Here is a 21667-nt window from a genome sequence, read left to right on the forward strand (position 1 = left end):
CTTTTCCTTGACTTTTTCTTATTTATATGTGTTAATTTAGTATATAGTCATGATACTAATACATTATCAGTTTTACGTGTTGCATTTACTCTAATTTGTTGATTTTTAATTTTTTTAATGCTGTCTGTTGATCAATGACTATATTAAAATATAGTCAAATTTATTACTACAAAGAAAGAGATTCAGAAGAGTTAGGCTTTGTGAAGAAGTGTTAGGAATACCTTCACCAATTTACTTTGCTTATTTATTTTTACTTTATATACACACAAGAGTGACACATGATAAAAACGTTTTTAAACTTTTATCTAATTAAACCTAAACTACATCTAAACAAGTTTTAAAGCACTCCATTAATAAATATAAAAATTCTAAGTAATAACAATATTATGTCAGAGTGAAAATGGCAACATATTTTCTTCCTGCTGGTGCACAAATAATGATGTATCATACAATCAATACTGTCTTAGATTTAATGAAATGTATAATTCATTCATTTGATGAATATTTATTAAGTACTTACTGTTATATTAGTCCCTGTCCTAGGTTTAGGGGATGCAATGATGAACCAGAGAACTGAAGCCTGGGCTATTGTTTAGGAAGAAGAGGAATAAACAAATTCATAAATGTGTTAATTTTGGATAGCAATACATGTTATAAAGACAATAAAACAAGATAATGTTATAGAGAGTGACAGCGATAGTGGGTACTTTTACTTTAGAGAAGATCTTTGTGAGGCAGTAACATTTGAGCTAAAAACTGAATGATGAGAAAGTGCCAAAAAGTGATGATTGGTAGTGGTGGCGGGCACCTGGTTGGTTCAGTTGGTTGAGCATCAGGCTCTTGGTTTCTGCTCAGGTCATGATCTCAGGGTCCTGGAACTGGGCTCCATGTTGGCCTCCATGGTCAGTGAGGAGTCTGCTTCAGGATTCCCTCCCCCTTCCTCTGCCCTCCAACCGCGAGTGCGCATGTGTGCATGCTCTCTCAAATGAATAAAATAAATCTTAAAAAAAAAAAAGTGATGATTTGGGGAAAGAGAATTCCGGATGGAGGCAACAGTAAATGCAAGAGTTCTGAGTAGGAACAAATCTACAATGTTGGAAGAACCAAAATAGCAATGGAATTGAATCATGGTGAACTAGGGGTTAGAGATTTAGTGGTAACTAGGTCATTTAGGGCCTTGTAGGCCATGGTAAAAGAGTTTGGATTTTAAGTGCAATTGGTTTTCATTAGGATCTAATTTAAGTTTAATTAACAATATTCTTTTGCTCCACCTTTCCCTTTGGTTAACTGATTCTCAAAGCTAAAGTGTTATGGTGACTACCTTTATAGTGCAGCGGCTTAGCATGTCCACATAATTCTTGCCTTAAGTGCAATGTTGACACTTTAAAGGAAAGCATATAGTTTTTGCATTATTCTTATTTAGATTCTAACATTTTATTACATACTGCTTCTTATTCTTATTTACATAATGCATTTGAACTGTTGGGAGCTTGTTAATGAATACAAAGTTTTAGAATGCAGGATTCTAGGACTAAATCTTAATTATTTCTTAATAATAAGAAATGATTATTCTTTATGAAAGTTTCTGCTCTAAATGGTGTTTTCCTGTTCTGAAATCTTGAATATTGATCCCTTTACTATCCACTATTACCTAAATTTTATAAAAAGAAGTTCCCTTTATCTTCCCTAAATAGGAAGGACATAATGTCAGAATAAAAACAGTCCTTAAGGGGCGCCTGGGTGTCTCAGTTGGTTAAGCGACTGCCTTCGGCTCAGGTCATGATCCTGGAGTCCCTGGATCGAGTCCCGCATCGGGCTCCCTGCTCGGCAGGGAGTCTGCTTCGTCCTCTGACCCTATCCCCTCTCATGTGTTCTCTCTCTCTCATTCTCTCTCTCTCAAATAAATAAATAAAATCTTTAAAAAAAAAAAAAAAAAAAAAAACAGTCCTTAAAATCTTGAATAAATTTAGCCTTATTTTTTAAAAATCTCCACATTGACCTAATTTTTCTCATTTTATAGAGAACTTACAAAAATCTCATCCTAGGGGCGCCTGGGTGGCTCAGTCGTTAAGCGTCTGCCTTTGGCTCAGGTAATGATCCCAGAGTCCTGGGATCGAGCCCCACATCTGGCTCCCTGGTAGGCAGGAACCCTGCTTCTCCCTCTCCCAGTCCCCCTGTTTGTGTTCCCTCTCTCGCTGTCTCTCTGTCAAATAAATAAAATATTTAAAAAAAAAAAAAAAATCCTGGGGCGCCTGGGTGGCTCAGTCATTAAGCGTCTGCCTTCCGCTCGGGTCGTGGTCCCAGGGTCCTGGGATCAAGCCCCGCATCGGGCTCCCTGCTCAGGGGGAAGCCTGCTTCTCCCTCTCCCACTCCCCCTGCTTGTGCTCTCTCTCTCACTGTGTCTCTCTCTGTCAAATAAATAAATAAAATCTTTAAAAAAAAAAACAAACTCATCCTATACAGTTGCCATCACTGCTCAAGAAAACCTTACAGGGCGCCTGGGTGGCTCAGTTGGTTAAGCGACTGCCTTCGGCTCAGGTCATGGTCCTGGAGTCCCGGGATCGAGTCCCACGTCGGGCTCCCTGCTCAGCAGGGAGTCTGCTTCTCCCTCTGACCCTCCTCCCTCTCATGCTCTCTGTCTCTCATTCTCTCTCTCTCAAATAAAAAAAAAAAAAAGAAAACCTTACAAATATGTAAAGGATGGTTACTTTTGATTGTCAAATATACTCTAGAGATATGTGCTTATTGATATTTGTAGAGAGAGAAAAAAACCATAATCATAATCAATTTCATTGTCTCTTTAAGTTTCTCAGAGAAGAAAAACCAATATGATAAATACCAAAAAATAATGTATGCATTTTTTTTGTTTCACGTTATTCCTTAATAGACTAAATATCTCCTCAAAATCCATGACTACCCCCATTGTATAGGAAAAGGTTTCCCAAGTGACTTCACAAATTTCTGCTTTAACTTATTTCTGTTTAAAAAAATAAACATAACTATATTTTTCAGCTTTTTAATTTGACTTCAAAATTAATCTGAAAAAAAAATTATTGCCGCAAAATGTAGTGATCTTCTAAAAATGAAACCAACCTCTAATTATGGGTAGTACTTGTATAAAGAATAAATCACTTAAACTAGTGATTTAAATCAAATGACTCCATCTTTTGCTTTCTTGAATGCACTGGAAGCTAAAAAGTATGCTTCTGGATGTATGCATATTTGCATTTTCTGTTAAATGTAAACTGATACTAACTATGGACTGAGGAGGTATTTAAAGGCAATTGACACAATCAGAATGATGAGGATGAAATGGTTATATGATTTAAGAAGGTATTTAGAAACTAATGTGTAATGGTAGAAATCAAGACTTATTTTTCCTTATTAATCGGGATTGTAGAATTTAATGAGACTATTATTTTTACATTTCCCATTACTATGATATTTGAGAACGTGCGCTTAGACCTAATTCTACTTTTAGCCCATCTTCACGTGACCTTGTTTCTAGTGCAAGAGCCCAAGGCAGTTTCTCTGTAACATTAGATTGGATTATCCAGACTAGATCTATTGCTAAGAAGAGATTTCAATTTAAGAAATGGACAAAGGAAACAAAACAGCTGGTTTGATATACTAAATGATTTGTACTGCCCCAACAGAACATTCCAATTTCTAACAACTTCTTACACTGTTGTTCAGTGCTATTCATTCAACAAGCTTTTGAGAATTGTCTATACCACGCACTGTCAGGACCAAGGATGCAAAGATGAATGTCATAGGCTCTGTACTAAAGTATCGGATGCAAAGATGAATGTCATAGGCTCTGTACTAAAGTATCACTAGCTAGTATAAACTAATAATTACATTACAGTGAGCTATGAAAGCATTGAAAGCAAATGCGAAGCAAATATCTTGTGCCTAGGAAAAGTGTGGGAAGGCATCAAAGAGAACAAAGAGGCAGCTTGGAGGTGGAATGGAATTGGACCAATTGCAACAGAGGTAAGAGGAAAATCTTTTTAAAAATCATAAGTAGGATACTGCCTCTTAGAATTCAAGAGAAAAATTTGTTCAGAATTGGAGGCTGCTTACTCTCTTAACACTGTGCATCTTTCCTTCATTGCACTTATTTCACTGTGAACGTTTAAATTTGTTTTTGTGATTACTGAATGATGCTAGACTGAAAGTTCCTTGAGGACAGAACCATATCCATTTGTCTTGAGAACTGTATACACTTCAACGATGACACATAAGAGATGTAGGATAAATATGTGTTGAAAGCGAAAATAAAGTGGGTAGCAGAGTTCTCAGGAGCGTGACTGATCATTGTTTATCTAATACTGTCAAAAGAGAGAGCCGCACAATCTGGGAAACGCATTCCTCTCACCAGAGGGTACTGCTCTATTGTTTGACAAGGGAAAATTCATTGAACTTTTCTGTGGTAACAATTAACTATTTTCCTCCTTCCTCTTACCCCGTTGGATTAATCATCCATTTGCCTTGATTTCAACCTTTTGGTTACTGATTCAGCCTCTTTGATTACCGGATAGACCATGATTATCTTGTGGTGACTGCAAAGGTCAGATGAAGGAGGGTTTTTTTTTTTTTTTTGGTTGTTTTTTAATGATTATGCTGCCTTGCTCACTCTTGTCCGTCTGTTGCAAGCAGTATAGTTTCTGGGAGACAAAGGTACCACGTAAAACTTCCAAATTACCTTACTAAAAACCTACTCTATACTAATGAAAATTCCAATATATTATAGCAAACAAGAGGAAAAAAAAGACTTGCACTATGAGGAGAAACTGGGGTTTGAGGTTTCTGTATTATCGCTGAGAAAAAGCGAAATCCTTTATATGACATTCCTGGAAATGCCCTCTAAATTGTTCGCCCTCAAAGTTTACCATGGTCTCGCTACTTAAGGCATATTCAGGTTTGCAAAGATCAGAGACGCCGAAAGTAACCCGCCACCCCACCCCATGCGTCCCAGCGGAGTCAGTAAACACCGAGATTGCTTCCCACAGCTCACGGGGGAGGGAATGTAGGGTAACGTGCGCAACCATCTTGGTTGTGGCTAAGAGCAGCGCGCTAGTTGGCGTCACTCAGCCCTCATGCGCAGGCGTATTAGGAGTACACGCCCCCCCCGCCCTCCCCCGCTTCCCGTGCACGCGCTCGGAGCCCGCAACTCTCGCGAGAGAAGCGAGATTTATTCCTACGTACCGGGCCGTGCTGCTTATGGCGGCGCTGGAGAGGGGGCGCTGAGCTGTTGGGGTGAGTACGACCTCGGGGTCCAATTGGGGGTAGCAAGAAGCCAGGCTAGGGGCAGATGAGAAGACAAAGACTAACGGGAGAGACTTCTGAGTCAAGGTGGGCACTCCTAGAGCTCCGGGCAGGGAAGATCTCACCCTGAGTCTCTACCCTGGGCTTTTCCACCTGGCCCCCGTTTAACTGTCTAAGCCTCATGTCAGGCCGTAGAGCCGAAACGAAGAGTCGAGGCCAGGCAGCCGCGCGTGGTGGTGGTGGTGGTGACTACAGTGGGGGGAGGGAGCGAAAATGGAGGCTCCGACCGCAGCCAAGATGGAGGCAGGGGTGCGGGGCTCGGGCGCGGAGGCTGCTGGGAATTGTAGTCTAGCCACTTCCTTCTCTGCGGCTTGGCGGGGGGAACGGGAACTACAAGTCCCGGCGGGCGGGGCGAGGGGGTGGTGGCGCGGTCCTTTGTGTGAAGTTGGAGGAGCCGGAGGCAGAGGGAGAGGGGCCTACTCTCACTCTGGACCCTATAGTTTACTGTCCGTCACCTGCTTGGGGGTCTGACTACGAGTACCAGAGCGCAGTGCGGTAGTGGCGCCTCCTTTGTGTATGGACTGAGACCCTGCACCATCTAAATGCTTGGAGACACCTCCTTTCCCCGACCACGTCTGGCACAGTAGCTCAGCTGAAGTGTTATCTTTACTTCCACTCACCTGGAGCTGTCTGTCTTGAATCCCCGCACCCAACCTTCCCTTCTTGCTTTCCTGGGCTTCTTGAGAAAGGAAACCAGCCCCTAATCTTCGGCACGTGTCTCTCACTCCTCTATCCTGGGGTTAGGGCGTGCTCTATTAGAGCTCAGTGGAGCCGTCCTTACCGCCATCTCTGGCTCTTACGGTGCAAAAGCCTGGTCTACGTTGAGCAATGAACGACTTGGCTTCGTCATTCTGTGTAGAGTTAGTTTTTTGGAGCCCTGGTCGGAGACACTTGAGGTTTTTAACCATCCGATATTTTGTCAATATGAAATTTTAGTGCCACGGTTCTTTTGCTTTAAGATTTTCCTTTAGAAACACCCAGGTGGCTTCTTTCTTCCTTCACTCAAAAGTGAGGCAGGGAACGCTCCCTAAAAACAGCCATCAATTTGCAGATACAAAAGTCTGAACATTGGAGGAGGAGGTAATTGTTTTGCACCTAAAATGAGTGAAAGAATGTGGTCCTCTTTAAAGAGTTTGTGGAGACAGGCTTGGAGAGGGAGGGAGGACTCCCAAAGGCACTGTGGTGGTTAAATTTCCTTGGATAGACTTTGCTTTTGATGAGGAAGATACATGAACTGGCAGCTCTTGGCCAGAGCCACTGGTCTGTAAAATTTAGGTACCAAGTTACAGCTCGTAAGTTATTCTGTTATCAAAATGCTGAGTAATTTTCATTTTGAGTTTCTAGAAGATAAGCATTCTTAATACTACATTGAAGGGTACTGCAATACCTTGGTGCTTTGGGGGTACTAATGAATAATAGTTATTCTTGGTGTGGGTAAGGAGAGGGTTTATATGCCTGAATGGACATATACCTGAGTCATAATATCTAGATAAATATTCAGTTTTGTTTCTTTTTGTTTCCTTTTAGCCTTAGGCCTGAAATAAAAGAGATGGTAGTGGTTTGAGTGATTTTGCAGCTGCTCTGGATGTTTACCATTGAGATGAGTATTTATAGCAGCTGAGTTGAAAAAGTATGTGAGGCGCAGAAGATAGGTTTTCTTTTTTTGTAATTAAGTTCTGACTTACCAAGTATGACCTTTAGAGTGTGGTTGAAAATTCTAGTAAATTCCTACAAATCAAAAATGAGATCATGAAAGCTGACATTTAGTCCTGCTTTATCCCACTTCTGTTTTCCCCTCCATCCATCTAAAGATATACTGTGCAGGGCCATTCAACATTTTAAAAAAATTAGTTTATTTTAAAATAAAATATACATAACATAGAATTTATCATTTTAATCTTTTTTAAGTGTATGGTTCAGAGTTATTAAATTCATTCACGTTGTGAGGGCCATACTTTTGACAAGGTAGTTGAAACAGCGATGCTGTTTGGACAGATTTTTTTAAGGTGCTGAACTTTAGGACGGTATTATGAAATAAAAATCTTGATTTCGTTAAATAAACACAGAATTGATGCCTTCTTAGCTTTGTCTTTCCAAAACCAAAAGGGAACCTACTTTGACATCTTTGACTCAAACTGTCTTATGGAGAGCTGTAAAACTTGTAGGATTTTTCATAATAGAGAATTATAGCCACAAAAGAAAAAAAAAAAAAAAACCACACTTTTTTCTAAGACTTCATGGCTAGAATGTCTCCAGGGGTGAAACTGCTTTGGTAGAAGTGACTTGTTTTCTTGAATTCCATCATTTCTTGATGTTAAATTCTTTTTGCCAAGTCAGGACTTAAAACATTCCTTTGTCTAGATGTTGGAATGTTTTCCACTTCCATGTATGAGTACCTGGTTAAAAACAATGCAAAACTTTTTTTTCAGTTCATACTGCCAAGCCCAAGGAATTGTGCTACATTTTTCGTTAGGGTTATTAAACTGGAATATGATCTAGGCAGTATTCTGTTCAGAAGTATTGAATGGTAATTTTATTTTTGGAGTGTTTTTATATTTAATATGCCCTTTAATGCTGAGGTAAAACTGTGTAGTTGAAAATAAACTGATCAGCAGTTTCTCCACAGTTAACATGTAGGCTATCCATTGGTTTGTAACTATAGCCAGTAGATAACCAGCTAGTTATTTGCATTTCTGCTTCTCAAATGTAGTATGTACAAGCTCCTGCTATGGTCAGATTTGCTAGATAACTGCCTCCTTTTATCTCAGAGTCTTCGCCCAGGAGCCTTTTGTTTACTATTTATTGGGCATGCCAGTGCCTTTTGCCCTCGTGAGCCTATACTTTCTGTGACCAATATAGTAGCCACTAGCCATGTGTGGCTGTTGTGCATTTAAACTGTGTACATTCTGAATTGAACTGTGCTATAATTGTAAAATAAACATTGGATTTCAAAGAAAACTTTTTTTTAGATTGATTACATATGGAAAGTAACATTTTGGATATATTTGATTAAATAGATTTAATTAAAATTAGTTTCACCTGTTTCTCTCAGCTTTTTTTTATTTGGTAGAGAGCACGCGTGCACAAGCAGGGAGAGCAGCAGGCAGAGGGAGAGGGAGGGAGAAGCAGGCTCCGTGCCAAGCAGGGAGCCCGAGATTCGAGATGCGATATGGGGCTTGATCTCAGGACCCTGAGATCATGACCGGAGCCGAAGGCAGTTGCTTAACTGACTGAGCCACCTAGGCGCCCTGTTTCTCTCAACTTCAGTATGATTACCAGAAAATTTTAAATTACATATATGGCTTGCACTATATTTCTGTTGGGACAGTACTGATCTACACTATTCTCTGATTTTGTGTCTGGAACATTCAGCTTCTTACACTGGCATCTGTCCTATTTCAAAGTATTAGTATATTGTAAAAACAGTTAAGTGATAAATGGATACGTAACTTTAAATGTCTTAATAGCTGTTCAGGTAACTAACAACCCATCATAATTGCTATTACTAAACATACAAAAAGATAGTTGCAGCAATTTGATATTCTTTAATTTCTGCTCGACATGTTGCTGACTTAAATTGGTTAATTATCTGAACTTTATCATTTTCCATAGGTTGTAAAGTAAAAGTGAATTAAAACCTGTTAAGCTTCGGTTATACAGGTTATAGCAAAATATGACATACTTAAACTTGTCTTGAGTTTTAATCAAGAAATATGAAGGAGGAAGTTAGGGTAAGAATATTATTCATACAAAGCAACAATAGAGAACCTTTTCAGTCCCATGCTGCCTAATTGAATCTTTGCTCTTCTCAAAAAAAAAAAAGTACTTTCTGAAGAAAGTAAGTTAGGTGGGGAGACTTATAGACTGGTTTAGCCTTTCATTAACATTCTCCCCAAGTGAGTGCTGTACAAACTCTGAGAATGATTTGTCAAAATGACAGATTTTAGATGGATTGCTGGCCACATAAATTATAGTTCAACACGTATTTAGTGCCTACTGTGTGCCTGGTTTCTAGTAGTCCTTTTGAGGTAGAGCAACGAACTGGGGGAGACTAAATAAAACAGGTGATGATAATTTTAAGACAGGTGAAATAGGAAATGACTAATTGGGTTATCAGTTTAAGGGATTAGCTTTAACTCCCAACTAAAACAATGACAGTTGATAATTAACTAGGGATGATACTGTTTCCAAACTGAGTAGATAACTTAGCAGTCAGGGGGACTCTCAGATCAACATTTAAATTGCCTAAGTATTTTAGTTGTTACTCTGTATTTCATGTGACTTAAGTAGCCTTTGGGGGCTAGAGGGAATGCGCTGTGTTCAGAGGGGTAAGGCCGAAGACTTGTCAGTACCACCCATGAATGTTAATAATCTTGGCATGAGTGCATAGCCAATTTTATTAAAATGCACAGTGGGTACTTTTTAAGGGTTTCATTAAGTGTTAATTTGACTGAAAAGTGTTTAGTTTAACCATAGAAATCTCATAGCTGTGAAGGTACTAATGAAGTGAAATTCCACCACTTGGGGTTTTTCATGATAGATGGTGGGTTTGTTTGAGCTTTAATAGATCCTAATAGGCTTCATTAGTGCCCAAGACTGGCTCTGCAATGCTCCAGATTTTAGATTATGGAAGTCTCATTTCTCTGTTACTATATAGACAGTTCTTAATACAACATCCTACACTAGGTTAATGCAATTCAAGTTTTTCAAGATAGGTTCCCCTCCCCCCATGATATACACAGTCTTGTCCTTAGCAGTTTGATGAAATTCTTGCCTGTTTTATCAGATAGCAATTTTGAGGTCTTTGGGTTCGTAAGTAGATGTAAGATAGTAAGATTAAACCAGTGTATTGAGTCTGTATTTTTAAAAGAAGACATTATTTCTTGATGGGATAAATAAGACTATACAGTTAACCAAAACAAAATTTTTAGAAGTTAGTAGAACTGTCTGCACTTAAACTTGGTGTCGTTTTCCTATTATGGATTAACTGCCTCTTTGCTGTTGTAGTTTTGCTATGATTAAGTTTGGCGGTGCTGGATTAGTGCTGAAGGGGCTGTGATAAATAAACTTGAGTTTGTTTCATAATTGGAGGAACAGGGGCTCCTGGGTGGCTCAGTCAGTTAAGCGGCTGCTTTCGGCTCGGGTCATGATCCTGGGGTCCTGGGATCGAGCCCTACGCCTGGCTCCTTGCTCAGCGGAGAGCCTGCTTCTCCCCCTGCCTGCCACTCTGCCTACTTGTGCTCTCTCTCTGTCTGTCGAATAAATAAATAAAATCTTTAAACAAAAAAAATGGAAGAACAAGATACATAAAAACATGAAGTAAGAAAAGGGCAGAAATGATTTGGTATCAGAGAATGATGCAGATAATGGGAGTTACTGCCTCACGGTGGAAATTAAGGTAGTAAGTCTGTACTGGAATGGTCAAGAAAGACTTCTTTGTCACTTTGAAGATGGCAAAATTATCTTCTTTGTGAGAAGGCCAATATATGCACAAAGAAGACTAGAATTCAGGCATCTGCCAGGGGTTATTAGGATTAGGCAAGAAAATAAACCTATCTAGGAGAAGAACTGGAGAGCTGTCAAAAGGTAAAGATGGAAAGGTAGAATAGAGAACATCTTAAATGGTGGTTCTTAAATCCTGGCTGCAAGTCAGAAACACAGGGGCCGGGGCTGGTGGGGGCAGGATAAAATGTACCAACTCCTGGGACCTAACCCTAGTGAAATTAAATTAGAATCTCAAGGTAGGATCCAGGCTTTGATTTTTTTTTGTGTTGTGTGTGTGTGTGTGTGTGTTTTAAGTTACCCAGGTAGTTGGGTTGGATGTGCAGCCAGGATTAAGAACTTCCCATTTAGAATGCTGGAAAAATCACTGAAGTTTTGGACAATGAAATGAGATGAAATTGGAGTTATAGATTGATCAGTCTGGCGGTGTTATGTGACAAAATGAAAAGGGTTGACACTGGAAGTTAGCAGATGTGTTAGATATCTGGACTAAAATACGGTGTCAAAAAAATAAAATAAAATACGGTGTCATTTAGGACAAAAGATCTCTTTAAGGAAATATTGATAAGACTTGCAACATAGGGTGTGGAGGTGGAGTGGAAAGAGTCAAAGATCATAACAGAAGTGGCCCTACTTCAGGCCAGTTAAATTATTCTTTGAGTGGGGACTGGGCATAAGTATTTATTAAAACTTCCCAAGTGATTTGCAACCATTGCTCTAAGAAGTATCTAGTCTGGGGAAATAGAATGATCCAAATAAAATCTGAAAGATGGGGCAAATGTAATATTTGATATTTGAAGTAATAATATAAAGTCAGGGAATGTTAGGTATAGCCACACACACACACACACACACACACACACACACACAAAACAGCCACAGATCAGCTGTTGATAAGTTTTCATTTTGCATATGTGAAACTGAAATTTAGAGAGATGAAGTGACTTGTTCATGGCATTTTACTAGGGAGTGTCAGTGAATGAACTTGAGCTCTCCTAATCTATAAACTTACTTCACAAGCTCTGGCCTCTCACCATATAGTCATTCTTATTTCTGATGTTTTTAAAATAAACACACTATTCAATTTTCACTATTTCTAAAACCAAATCCACCTTTTTCTTCTCCCCATATAAATAGTTTAATATTTCAGTCAGTGTGAAAGAATCATTTTTATGGCCAGTATAAAGCACAATTCTGTGGTTTGACTTATATATTTCACTTCCCATCTTTTCTCATCTTAATTGTTTCTTTTTTATAGACATTTCTCATCTATTTCTGGCAACAGCTCAAATGAGATTTCTGTTTTCTTCACTCAGTCTTCTCCCATAGGATTTCAACACTTAATACCCTTTCATCAAGAACTAAGGCTATTTCCTGTTATATCAAGTTGAAATACTTCATAATCTGGCTCCACTATACCTGTCACACCACATATCCCATTTCACTCTGTTCTGGCCACACTAGCCTATTGATTCTTCTGAAACAAGCCACACTTGTTGCCACAGTCCTTCATGTAATAAACCTCCCTTGATGTCAGGCATAGAAGATCATATACATGGTCCCTGCTTTCAAGGAACTTAGAATTTAGTGGCATACCCTGGCTGGCTCGTGTGATGTGCCTAGAATACTTGGCTGTTTTATTTCTCTCAAAATTTTGCCTATTTCTCCAAATTAAGTCTCCACCTCTGATTAAAAGCCTTCTCTGACTGTGCTCACCATGTTGCTTCAATGTATATACAATGGTGAATAAACAATAAGTAGTAGTTCTAGTATAGAGTATATGACAGTCAGTACTCAGATTAGTTGAGCAAATTATTTTTGGCATTTTGTTCTATATTCTGGTTTTTCTCCACATATAACTTGTTATACGTAAATTACTTGATGGCGGGAACTTCTTTTATATTTTCCACAATACCTACCACAGTGCTAGATGCTTATAAAACACTTGTATTAAATTGAATATTATGTTCTGTAACTTAGAACTTATGGTGTGGGGGTGTCACCAAGGAATGTGAAATTCCCATTTTGAGTGTGACATCAAAGGAGGTGGTATCCATTAGCACTTGAGAGATTGCTCAAATAACATCAAATGAGTGTGCTTCCAAGTTTCCTGCATTGTTTAACCAGTGATTCTAAGTTTATGAAATGAGCCTGTCCCTCTACCCACTCTCTGTCCTGGTTCTTTTATGTAAATTATACTTAATGTCTTCATTTTTTATCTCTAGTATGAAGTGTAACAGAACAGACTTTACCACCTGAAACTGCTGCTTCAAGTTCAGATCAGGCAAGGAACAAACCTCGAAACAACCAACAAGACCAAAGAAGAGTACACTTAAGTTGAAGACACAACACTTGATCTGAAACAAGAAGTTTGTGCCTACTCAACAGCTTTGAAAGAGCACTTCCCAACGCTGCTAGTAGTCTTTGTTTTCTTCAGTGCTGTACTGTGAGATTGCCCGGTGCAGCAGCAGTTGTATTCTTTATTAGCTTGATAGATCATTTTCTCTCGCTCTTTTTTTTTTAATACTAGCAACTTTCATCCTTTGAAACGTGTGCTGAAAAAGAAGAATCAGCAAATACTACTGAAAGTGCAATATTTGATTATCACTGCGAGGTAGGTTTATAGTTTTCTGTCTGCAAGAATCAGTTTATAATTTTGGATTTCCTAATTATTTTGGTCAAATATCAAATGTTCTTAATCTGTTCTCTTCTAAAGATATTCTGAAAACAATTTACATTCTCAACTAGTCTGAAAATATCAAAACTAGATTAATTTATTGTCTCTTAGTAAACAAGGACAATATTTATGGCCAAACTATGGGATTTTTCACACAGGATTACATTTGCTAATACATGTGGATCTCTCTTAATTTATTGGTCTCTTAGAAAGAAAAACTCTCATCTGTACTGTTTAAAAGTTAGGGTTTCAGTTATGGATGCCCTTTGGAGGCTATGTTCAGAGGTCTCTATAAACGGGTAAAGAAAGCTTAGAGAGAAGGGACATTTTAGGTGAGTAGTGCTTTGAGAGAGAAGAGGCTTCTAGTAGCACCAACAGAATAAGCAGATTCAGGGAAATTTGAAAGCACATGGTATAAGGTGAATGAGTCCATTATGAACAGAGTGGGAAATACAGTTTTGTGGGTAGAGAGAGTAATTAGAGTAGGAAATACAGTTTTGTGGGTAAAGGGAGTAATTAGAAAGGGAAGTTTGCTGAAGGCAGGTTCTGAAGGCCCATGGTATTTGACTTTGTTCTGTGGAGAAGTCATCAGGTGTTTATATTTATAAGCAAGGGCTTAATGGGTTTTTTATTTCAAAACAGATAGTTTTATTGCTTCAGATTTTAAAGATACACTTAAAGTTACATATTCAGAAGTGTATCTTTTAAAACAAATGGTGCAACTTTTAAGGGATAGGCTAAAGATGGGAAGACCTGTTAAGAGCAATGGATAGAATATAAGGAAGATAAAAGCCACAGAATAGACAGAGAAAGAGGCAGTAGGTGTTTCAGTGGTAGAAGTAATAGGACTTGATAACCAATTAATTGAATATGAAGATGAGCCTGGAGGGAGTTGACCTAGTCTATCCAGTTGTAGAAGTTCAAAACCTTTGTTGTTCATAGGAATAGGGAAGCTTATGTGGGGACTTGCTGAAAGCAAAATATATTGTGGAAATCTATGGCATTCATTAGATAGTAATTTGAAAATTGAGGAAATATGCTAGCATGGAATGTTGAACAGTGGTTTTTTGGGGAGGGAGGATTAGGAAAGTCAATTTTCCTTTTTAATCTTTAGGTTTTCTAAAAAAAAAGAAAAATAAAAGCTTGGTATTCAGAAAGGAGTCCTCACTTTATAGGTAATAAATGAAGAAGTGCCAAAGAAGAGAATGTTCAGAGAAATGGGTAGCTAGGAAGGAATACCAAGGAAGATAATTTCAAGGAGGATTTGGTGGTAAACCTTTTTAAAAATGCTGCAGCAATCAAATAGAATGAGGAATGAAAATACTAGGTCATTCCTAGGTTGTTGTCTTATAAAAGCTTCATCACCATTTCAAGAAGCACTTGGGCCTTTAATTTGCAATTTATTTAAAGGTTGATGAGCCTACTATGGTAATGACCTTACTGTGGACCAAAATTACTCCTTAACTGAAAACTACCAATAATAACCAATTTATTTATCTCTGTTCCATAAACAGTTAATCTTAATGCTGTTGTACTATTTGCTTTTTCTGTTTGTTTCTTCATACCTCCTCATCTGATTTTAAAAAATAATTTTAGGCTGTTATAAATTGTGCTGGGTTAGATAAGATAATGCAGATTGAAACTGTACAGTTTTATCTTGACTGTTGAAACGGGTAAAAGACTAGAACTAAAACTTCAATTTCATTTTACTGAATTGTAGAAATGGATTTAAAGTAGAAGTGCTTTTTTTAGCCTAATTCTTTGTATTCTGAATATTAGTTTACTACATGAACATTTTTATAAATTTTATTTTTATTTATTTTTTTAAAGATTTTATTTATTTGAGAGAGCATGAGATGGGGGAGGGTCAGAGGGAGAAGCAGACTCCCTGCTGAGCAGGGAGCCTGACGCAGGACTCCAGGATAATGACCTGAGCCGAAGGCAGTCGCTTAACCGACTGAGCCACCCAGGCGCCCTAAATTTTATTTTATTTTTTAAAGATTTTATTTGAGAGCGAAAGAGAGCACGAGCTGAGGGGGAGAGGGAGAAGCTGCACTCCCAGCTGAGCAGGGAGCCTGACGTGGGGCTGGATCCGAGGACTCTGGGATCATGACCTGAGCCAAAGACAAACGCTTAACCAGACTGAGCCACCCAGGCACCCCTAATTTTTTTTTTTTTTTTTTTTTTTAAGTAAACTCTACCCGCAACGTGGGGCTCAGACTCACGACCCGGAGATCAAGAGTTGCATGCTCCATCCGCTGAGCCAGCCAGGCACCCCAGCGTGACCATTTTTAATGTATAAATATATGCACTCATAGCTCAAAATTTACAAAAGATAAATAACAGTTGGGTAGGAGATACAGTAAAACATGTTCTGATTATGTAGTTGTAAAGTATTCCACTTAAAAGGGGTACAGCAAAGGAAATACATCTGATAATACAATAGAACCCCAGATTTTAAAAGGGACTTTTGTAACAGTGGTAAAGGTATTACATAATTAAGAAGGAATAAATATGGGGCCCCTGGGTGGCTGAGTCGTTAAGCATCTGCCTTTGGCTCGGGCCGTGATCCCGGGGTCCTGGGATTGAGCCCGGCATCGGGCTCCCTGCTCAGCGGGAAGCCTGCTTCTCCCTCTCCCACTCCCCCTGCTTGTGTTCCCTCTATGGCTGTGTTTTTCTGCCAAATAAATAAAATCTTTCAAAAAAAAAGAGGAAGGAATAAATATGGGAGACATTGGTCTGAAAAAATATCAAGGAAGAATAAAGCTTCTAAGAAGTTTGTTTGGCATGTGAAATGGATTTGTTTGCTCAAGGCAGTCTAAAGGTGACAAAAGGAAAGAAAAGGTGGGAACATTAAAAGAAAACTAAAGCCCCAGATTGAATGAGAATATAACTCTGTTAACTTTCTAGGAATGTGGTAGTAGTTAGTGGAGACCTATGACCAGGAACTATACAGGTCTTGACTGATTTTCAGTCAGGTGTGGGAACTTCGGAGCTTATCCCTAGCAAAATCCAAGAGCAAACGAATTTGAAAAAAAAAGACTTTTCAATAAGGACATTTGACAGAGTATCTCATGATACTCTGATATGGTCACTCTGGAGAAATGTAGGTTGGAGTATAATACATTAAAAGGTATTAACTAATGGACTGATTTTCAGAGAGGTTTCTAAGTGTGTGTTGCCAGATTTCTCTCCTTGCCCTGCTTTTGAAAAGGACCTGATAATAAATAGTTATGTGAGCACTTATGTGCTAAGCACTACTATAGGCTTTTTAGTGGAAAGCTCATCTAACCATCCCCAAAACCCTGTGAGGTAGGCATTAAGGAAGGGCATAGAAGAATGCTTAAAAAAATCGATTACAAAGCCTAATTTAAAATTATCTCTAAGTTGGAATTGGAACTCCAGGTTAGCCAACAAAGGAAATGTAGCATTCGATTAGCTTTTTCTTCAGGAACAAGATGAGTTACAGAAGCACTAAAAGGAGAAAACCTGATTTTACTAATTAATTTGTTAAGAAATGATGTGGAGGGGCACCTGAGTGGCTCAGTCATTAAGCGTCTGCCTTCGACTCAGGTCATGATCCCAGGGTCCTGGGATCGAGCCCCGCATCGGGCTCCCTGCTCTACGGGAGGCCTGCTTCTCTCTCTCCCACTCCCCTTGCTTGTGTTCCCTCTCTCACTGTGTCTCTCTCTGTCAAATAAATAAATAAAATCTTAAAAAAAAAAAAAAGAAATGATGTGGAGATGTTTTACTATACAAAGTTACTGAAACTTAGGTCTGTAAAATCAAACAATCACTCCGTGCTTTCTAAATGTTTGTCAGGATACAGTAAGAGTAGTAGTAAGTTGCACTTTAATGAGTAATTATTTGGAACATCTCCAGAACTGCAGTTATTGAGAAAAACCGTTGCATTCAGAAAACTGAAAGGATCAATGGGAGTTAAGGGAAGGTATGTTTAGATAATACAAAGTCACTTTCTAAAACTGCCTTCAAATGAAATAGGCTACCTTCTCTAAACTAATTCTTTGTCAGTAGTAGCCAAGCAGACTAGGTTAGGAAAAAGGTGGAAGAAGCAACTCAGATGTTGCAAAAAGAAATTACAAAGCACAGAATTTTGATTCCTCCCTGCAGGGGAACTTGGAAACCCCTTAGGCCCCCACTTTACATTTGAGGAAACAATCCTAGAGAAGTTCATGTATGGGAAGCAGGACTAAAAGCCGGTCTTTGGATCCTAGTTCTGTGTTCTTCAGGGAACTTTAGTTGATTTCTTGGATTAGGAATTAAGTTTAAATTTGACCTCTGATTCTAACTCTTTTTTTAAAGGGGTGAGTTAACATTGTTAATGACTTGACTTTCCAATTTTAAAAATAAACATGTAGAAAAGAGTAGAAAGTTTAAACTTTGTGAGGTTGGGGATTTTTGTCTGTTCTCTATGTGAGCAAAGCCTAGAAAAGTGTTGATGTGTTATAAGTATTAAAGTTCTTTAATGTATAAGGCAGTGGTTACGAATGTGAACCATGGAGGGGTGGCTGGGAGGCTCAGTCAGTTAAGGGCCCAACTCTTGATTTCGACTCAGGTCATGATCTCAGGGTCCTGGGATCCATCCCTGCATCGGGCTTTGCGCTGTGCGTGGAGTCTGCTTGTCCTTACCTCCCCCCCGCCCCCACTCTTGTGCTTGCTCTCACTGTCTCAAGTAAGTCTTAAAAACAATGTGAGCCATGGAGTGAGTACTGGATTCTATCCCCATTTACCATTTTAAGATACTTTCTAAGTGTTTTCTTGAGAAATCTGTGAGCATTAAATTAGATTTTTCTGGTCTTTTTTTAAGATTTTATTTATTTGACACACAGAGACAGCGAGAGAGGGAACACAAGCAGGGGGAGTGGGAGAGGGAGAAGCAGGCTTCCGCGGAGCAGGGAGCCAGATGTGGGGCTCGATCCCAGGACCCTGGGATCATGACCTGAGCTGAAGGCAGACACTTAACGACTGGGCCTTCAGGCGCCCCTCTGGTCTTTTTTTTTTTATTTTTTAAAGATTTTATTTTATTTATTTGAAGCAAAGAGAGAGAGAGCACAACAGGGGGTAGGGTGAGAGGGAGAAGCAGACTCCCTGCTGAGCAGGGAGCCTGATGCGGGACTGGATCCCAGGACTCCGGGATCATGACCTGAGCTGAAGGCAGTCGCTTAACCAATTGAGCCACCTAGGCGCCCTTTTTTTTTTTTTAAAAAAGATTTTATTTTATTTATCTGAAACAGATCTTTTTTTAAATACATTTGAAATCATACTGTATAGGTGTCTCTCTCTCGTCATTTCATATTATAGTATAAGCATATTCATACCATCCTTTCCAATGACTGCATAGCATTTATATAAATTACTGTGACTTCTTGAACCAGCTTTAGACTAGATTGTTTCCAGGCATTTGTTAAAACATTTCTGAGAATACATTTATGCATAAAGTGTTCACATTTCAGATTGCTCCAGGATAGGTTTCCTGCATTGGAATTATTAAGGAAAACAACTCCACATTTTGATACATGTTGCTAAACTGCATTTCAGAAAGGTTGCACCAGTTTACCATCATAAAAATATTTGAGCATATTGTTTTTAACCTACTTTCTCACTGTTTTTAAATCTTTTATCTTTGGTAGTTTGATAAATGACTCATTTGCTTTATCGAAATTTTTTATTGCCAAAAGTGAAGTTTTTCTTGTGTTTATGTTTAATGAATGGTCTTTAAGACTAATTTGTCTTAATACTTTTAGTATTTGACAAATGAGTGCCTAATACGTGCCAACAACTGTTTTGTCTAAACTCTAGGGATTTAGCTTTGAACAAAAAGTCCTTGCCTTGGGGCGCCTGGGTGGCTCAGTCGGTTAAGCGGTTAAGCGTCTGCCTTCGGCTCAGGTCATGATCCCAGGGTCCTGGGATCGAGCCCCGCATCAGGCTCTCCACTCCGCAGGAAGCCTGCTTCTCCCTCTCCCACTCCCCCTGCTTGTGTTCCCCCTCTCTCTGTGTCTCTCTCTGTCAAATAAATAAATCTTAAAAAAAAAAAAAAAAAGGCCTTGCCTTCATGGAGTTTATATTCTAGTACAGTAGGCCCCCCTCCCCCAATCCACAGGGGATATGTTCCAAGACCCCAGTGGATGCCTGAAACTGCGAATAGTAGGGAACCCTATATGGACTATGTTTTTTCCGAACCTTACATACCTGTGATTAAGTTTAACTTCTAAATTAGGTGCAGTAAGATATTAATGTAGCGCAATTATAACAGTATAATAAAAGTTATGTGAATGTGTTTCTGGGAATATCTTATTGTACTGTACTTGCCCTTGTTGTAATGATGTGAGGTGATAAAATGCCTACATGATGGGATGAAGTGATGAATGATGTACGTATAATGATGCAGTGTGAGGCTACTACTGACCTTCTGAGGATATGTCAGGAGGAATCACCGGCTTCCAGACTGCTGTTGGGGGGAGGGGGGTAACAAATTGCAGAAAGCAAAATGTGGAAAAGAGGTGACTATTACAGTTCTTATTGACTAAATTTCCTTAATAGTACACTGAGATATTTGCATTTGTTTTCCTTAAGTTTGAGTATAAAAGCTTGTCCCTTTCATATAATCAAATATTGATCCTTTGCGGTTTTTTTCTATTTCAAATCTAGAAAGTCTTCCTTCCAAAAATTTGATTAATAGTATGTTTTTATTTGATGTTAGAGTATTTAACTCAGTCTATCTTGAGTATATTTTTGTATGCTGTAAGGTGGGCACATAAGTTGGTTTTTCCCCCTATTTAAAAAAAGCCAAATTACATTTATACATTGGTCTTTTCCTCCCCTCCCCTTTTTTTTTGGTGTGTCTTTATCTTAATTTTTTATTTAGCATCTGTTCCTGAGCCATCTACTTTTTCCATTGGACTTATACTTTTATGTAATTAGTGGTGTTTTTTTTAGTGAACTTCTGTTTTGTTTAATGGTACTTAAAGTTTTAGTGGTGCTGGTTAAGAAAATTTTACAGTGCCATAAAAATGTAGTTTAGCCTGAATTGTAAGGAACTCTTTGAAGGGAAGGGTGTTAACCTATTGTTTTATCTAAATTTGCTTGAGTAATATGTTTTTCCTTAAAAAAAAGATGACCCTCCCCCCCCCAAAGTGAATAAAGGCTAGAGAAAGAAACTTTAGTCAGGAAAGATGCTAGGAGAAAGGAAAGGCCCTTTTTCAGTTGTGTTTTGATGTTCATTTAGAGGTGAGGTGAGACTTAGACCAATACAGCCTAAATTCCAGAACCTTTGTTGGGAAACAATTTAATCTTAGAAGGAAAGCATAGCTTTAATTCCTTATAATTCTGTTTCATTTTCCCTTAGAAAAACAAGAGTCTTACCTCATGTCTGCAGGAATATGTGGTAGGACTGGAGACTTGAGGTTTTTGTGACTTCATGGTCTATGTGTTACAAAGCACAGTATTATGTTCTTACCTCTATGGTAATAGGAACTATGGTCCAAATATGAGAGAAGCTCAGCTTGAAAGTCATGACATACCTTGGACCTAGAATAGTCGTCTTCAAGTTAATTTCATCAAAGTGTTAGTAAATGTAATAGCGTGTACAGTCAATGTGCACATGCGTATATACTCAGAAATCATGTGATTATGCTATGTTTGTGTTGTAAAATCTGGTGTTAAAAATAAGATGAAGGTGAGGGGCACCTGGGTGGCTCAGTTGGTTGAGCGACTGCCTTCGGCTCAGGTCATGATCCTGGAGTTCCTGGATCGAGTCCCGCATCGGGCTCCCTGCTCAGCAGGGAGTCTGCTTCTCCCTCTGACCCTCCTCCCTCTCATGCTCTCTGTCTCTCATTCTCTCTCAAATAAATAAATAAAATCTTTAAAAAAAAAAAAAAAAATAAGATGAAGGTGAAATAAGCAATATTATAAAAATAGTTTACCTGTTAACAGTGCAGAAGCTTTCCACTCTCACTAAAAATATTGTCTAAATGCTTAGTTTTTAAGTGTTTAAAAACTTTATGCCATCATGAATTATTATGGGAGGAACAGTATACGTGTAGTATGTTTTACTGCTTCTAGTATAAGTCTGTACATAGTCTTGATATTAGCGTTTTGGCAGACTTGTCAAATCTTATTAAATGGTCATTTTATGTT

General features: G+C 38.6%; 1 protein-coding gene across 2 annotated transcripts in view; it reads left to right on the forward strand.

Annotated features, from left to right (window-relative positions):
* The first annotated feature begins 5156 nt into the window (after positions 1–5156).
* The window catches only part of CSDE1 (cold shock domain containing E1), a 39788-nt gene continuing 23277 nt past the window's right edge, over positions 5157–21667 (forward strand). For both annotated transcript variants that reach the window (XM_032420917.1, XM_032420926.1), the window contains exons 1-2: positions 5157–5262; positions 13059–13447. The gene's annotated coding sequence lies outside the window, so the exon portion shown is untranslated. The remainder of the gene's footprint in view (positions 5263–13058; positions 13448–21667) is intronic.

The sequence above is a fragment of the Phoca vitulina genome, unplaced genomic scaffold (genome assembly GCF_004348235.1).
Source record: "Phoca vitulina isolate PV1807 unplaced genomic scaffold, GSC_HSeal_1.0 scaffold2, whole genome shotgun sequence".
NCBI lineage: Eukaryota > Metazoa > Chordata > Mammalia > Carnivora > Phocidae > Phoca > Phoca vitulina.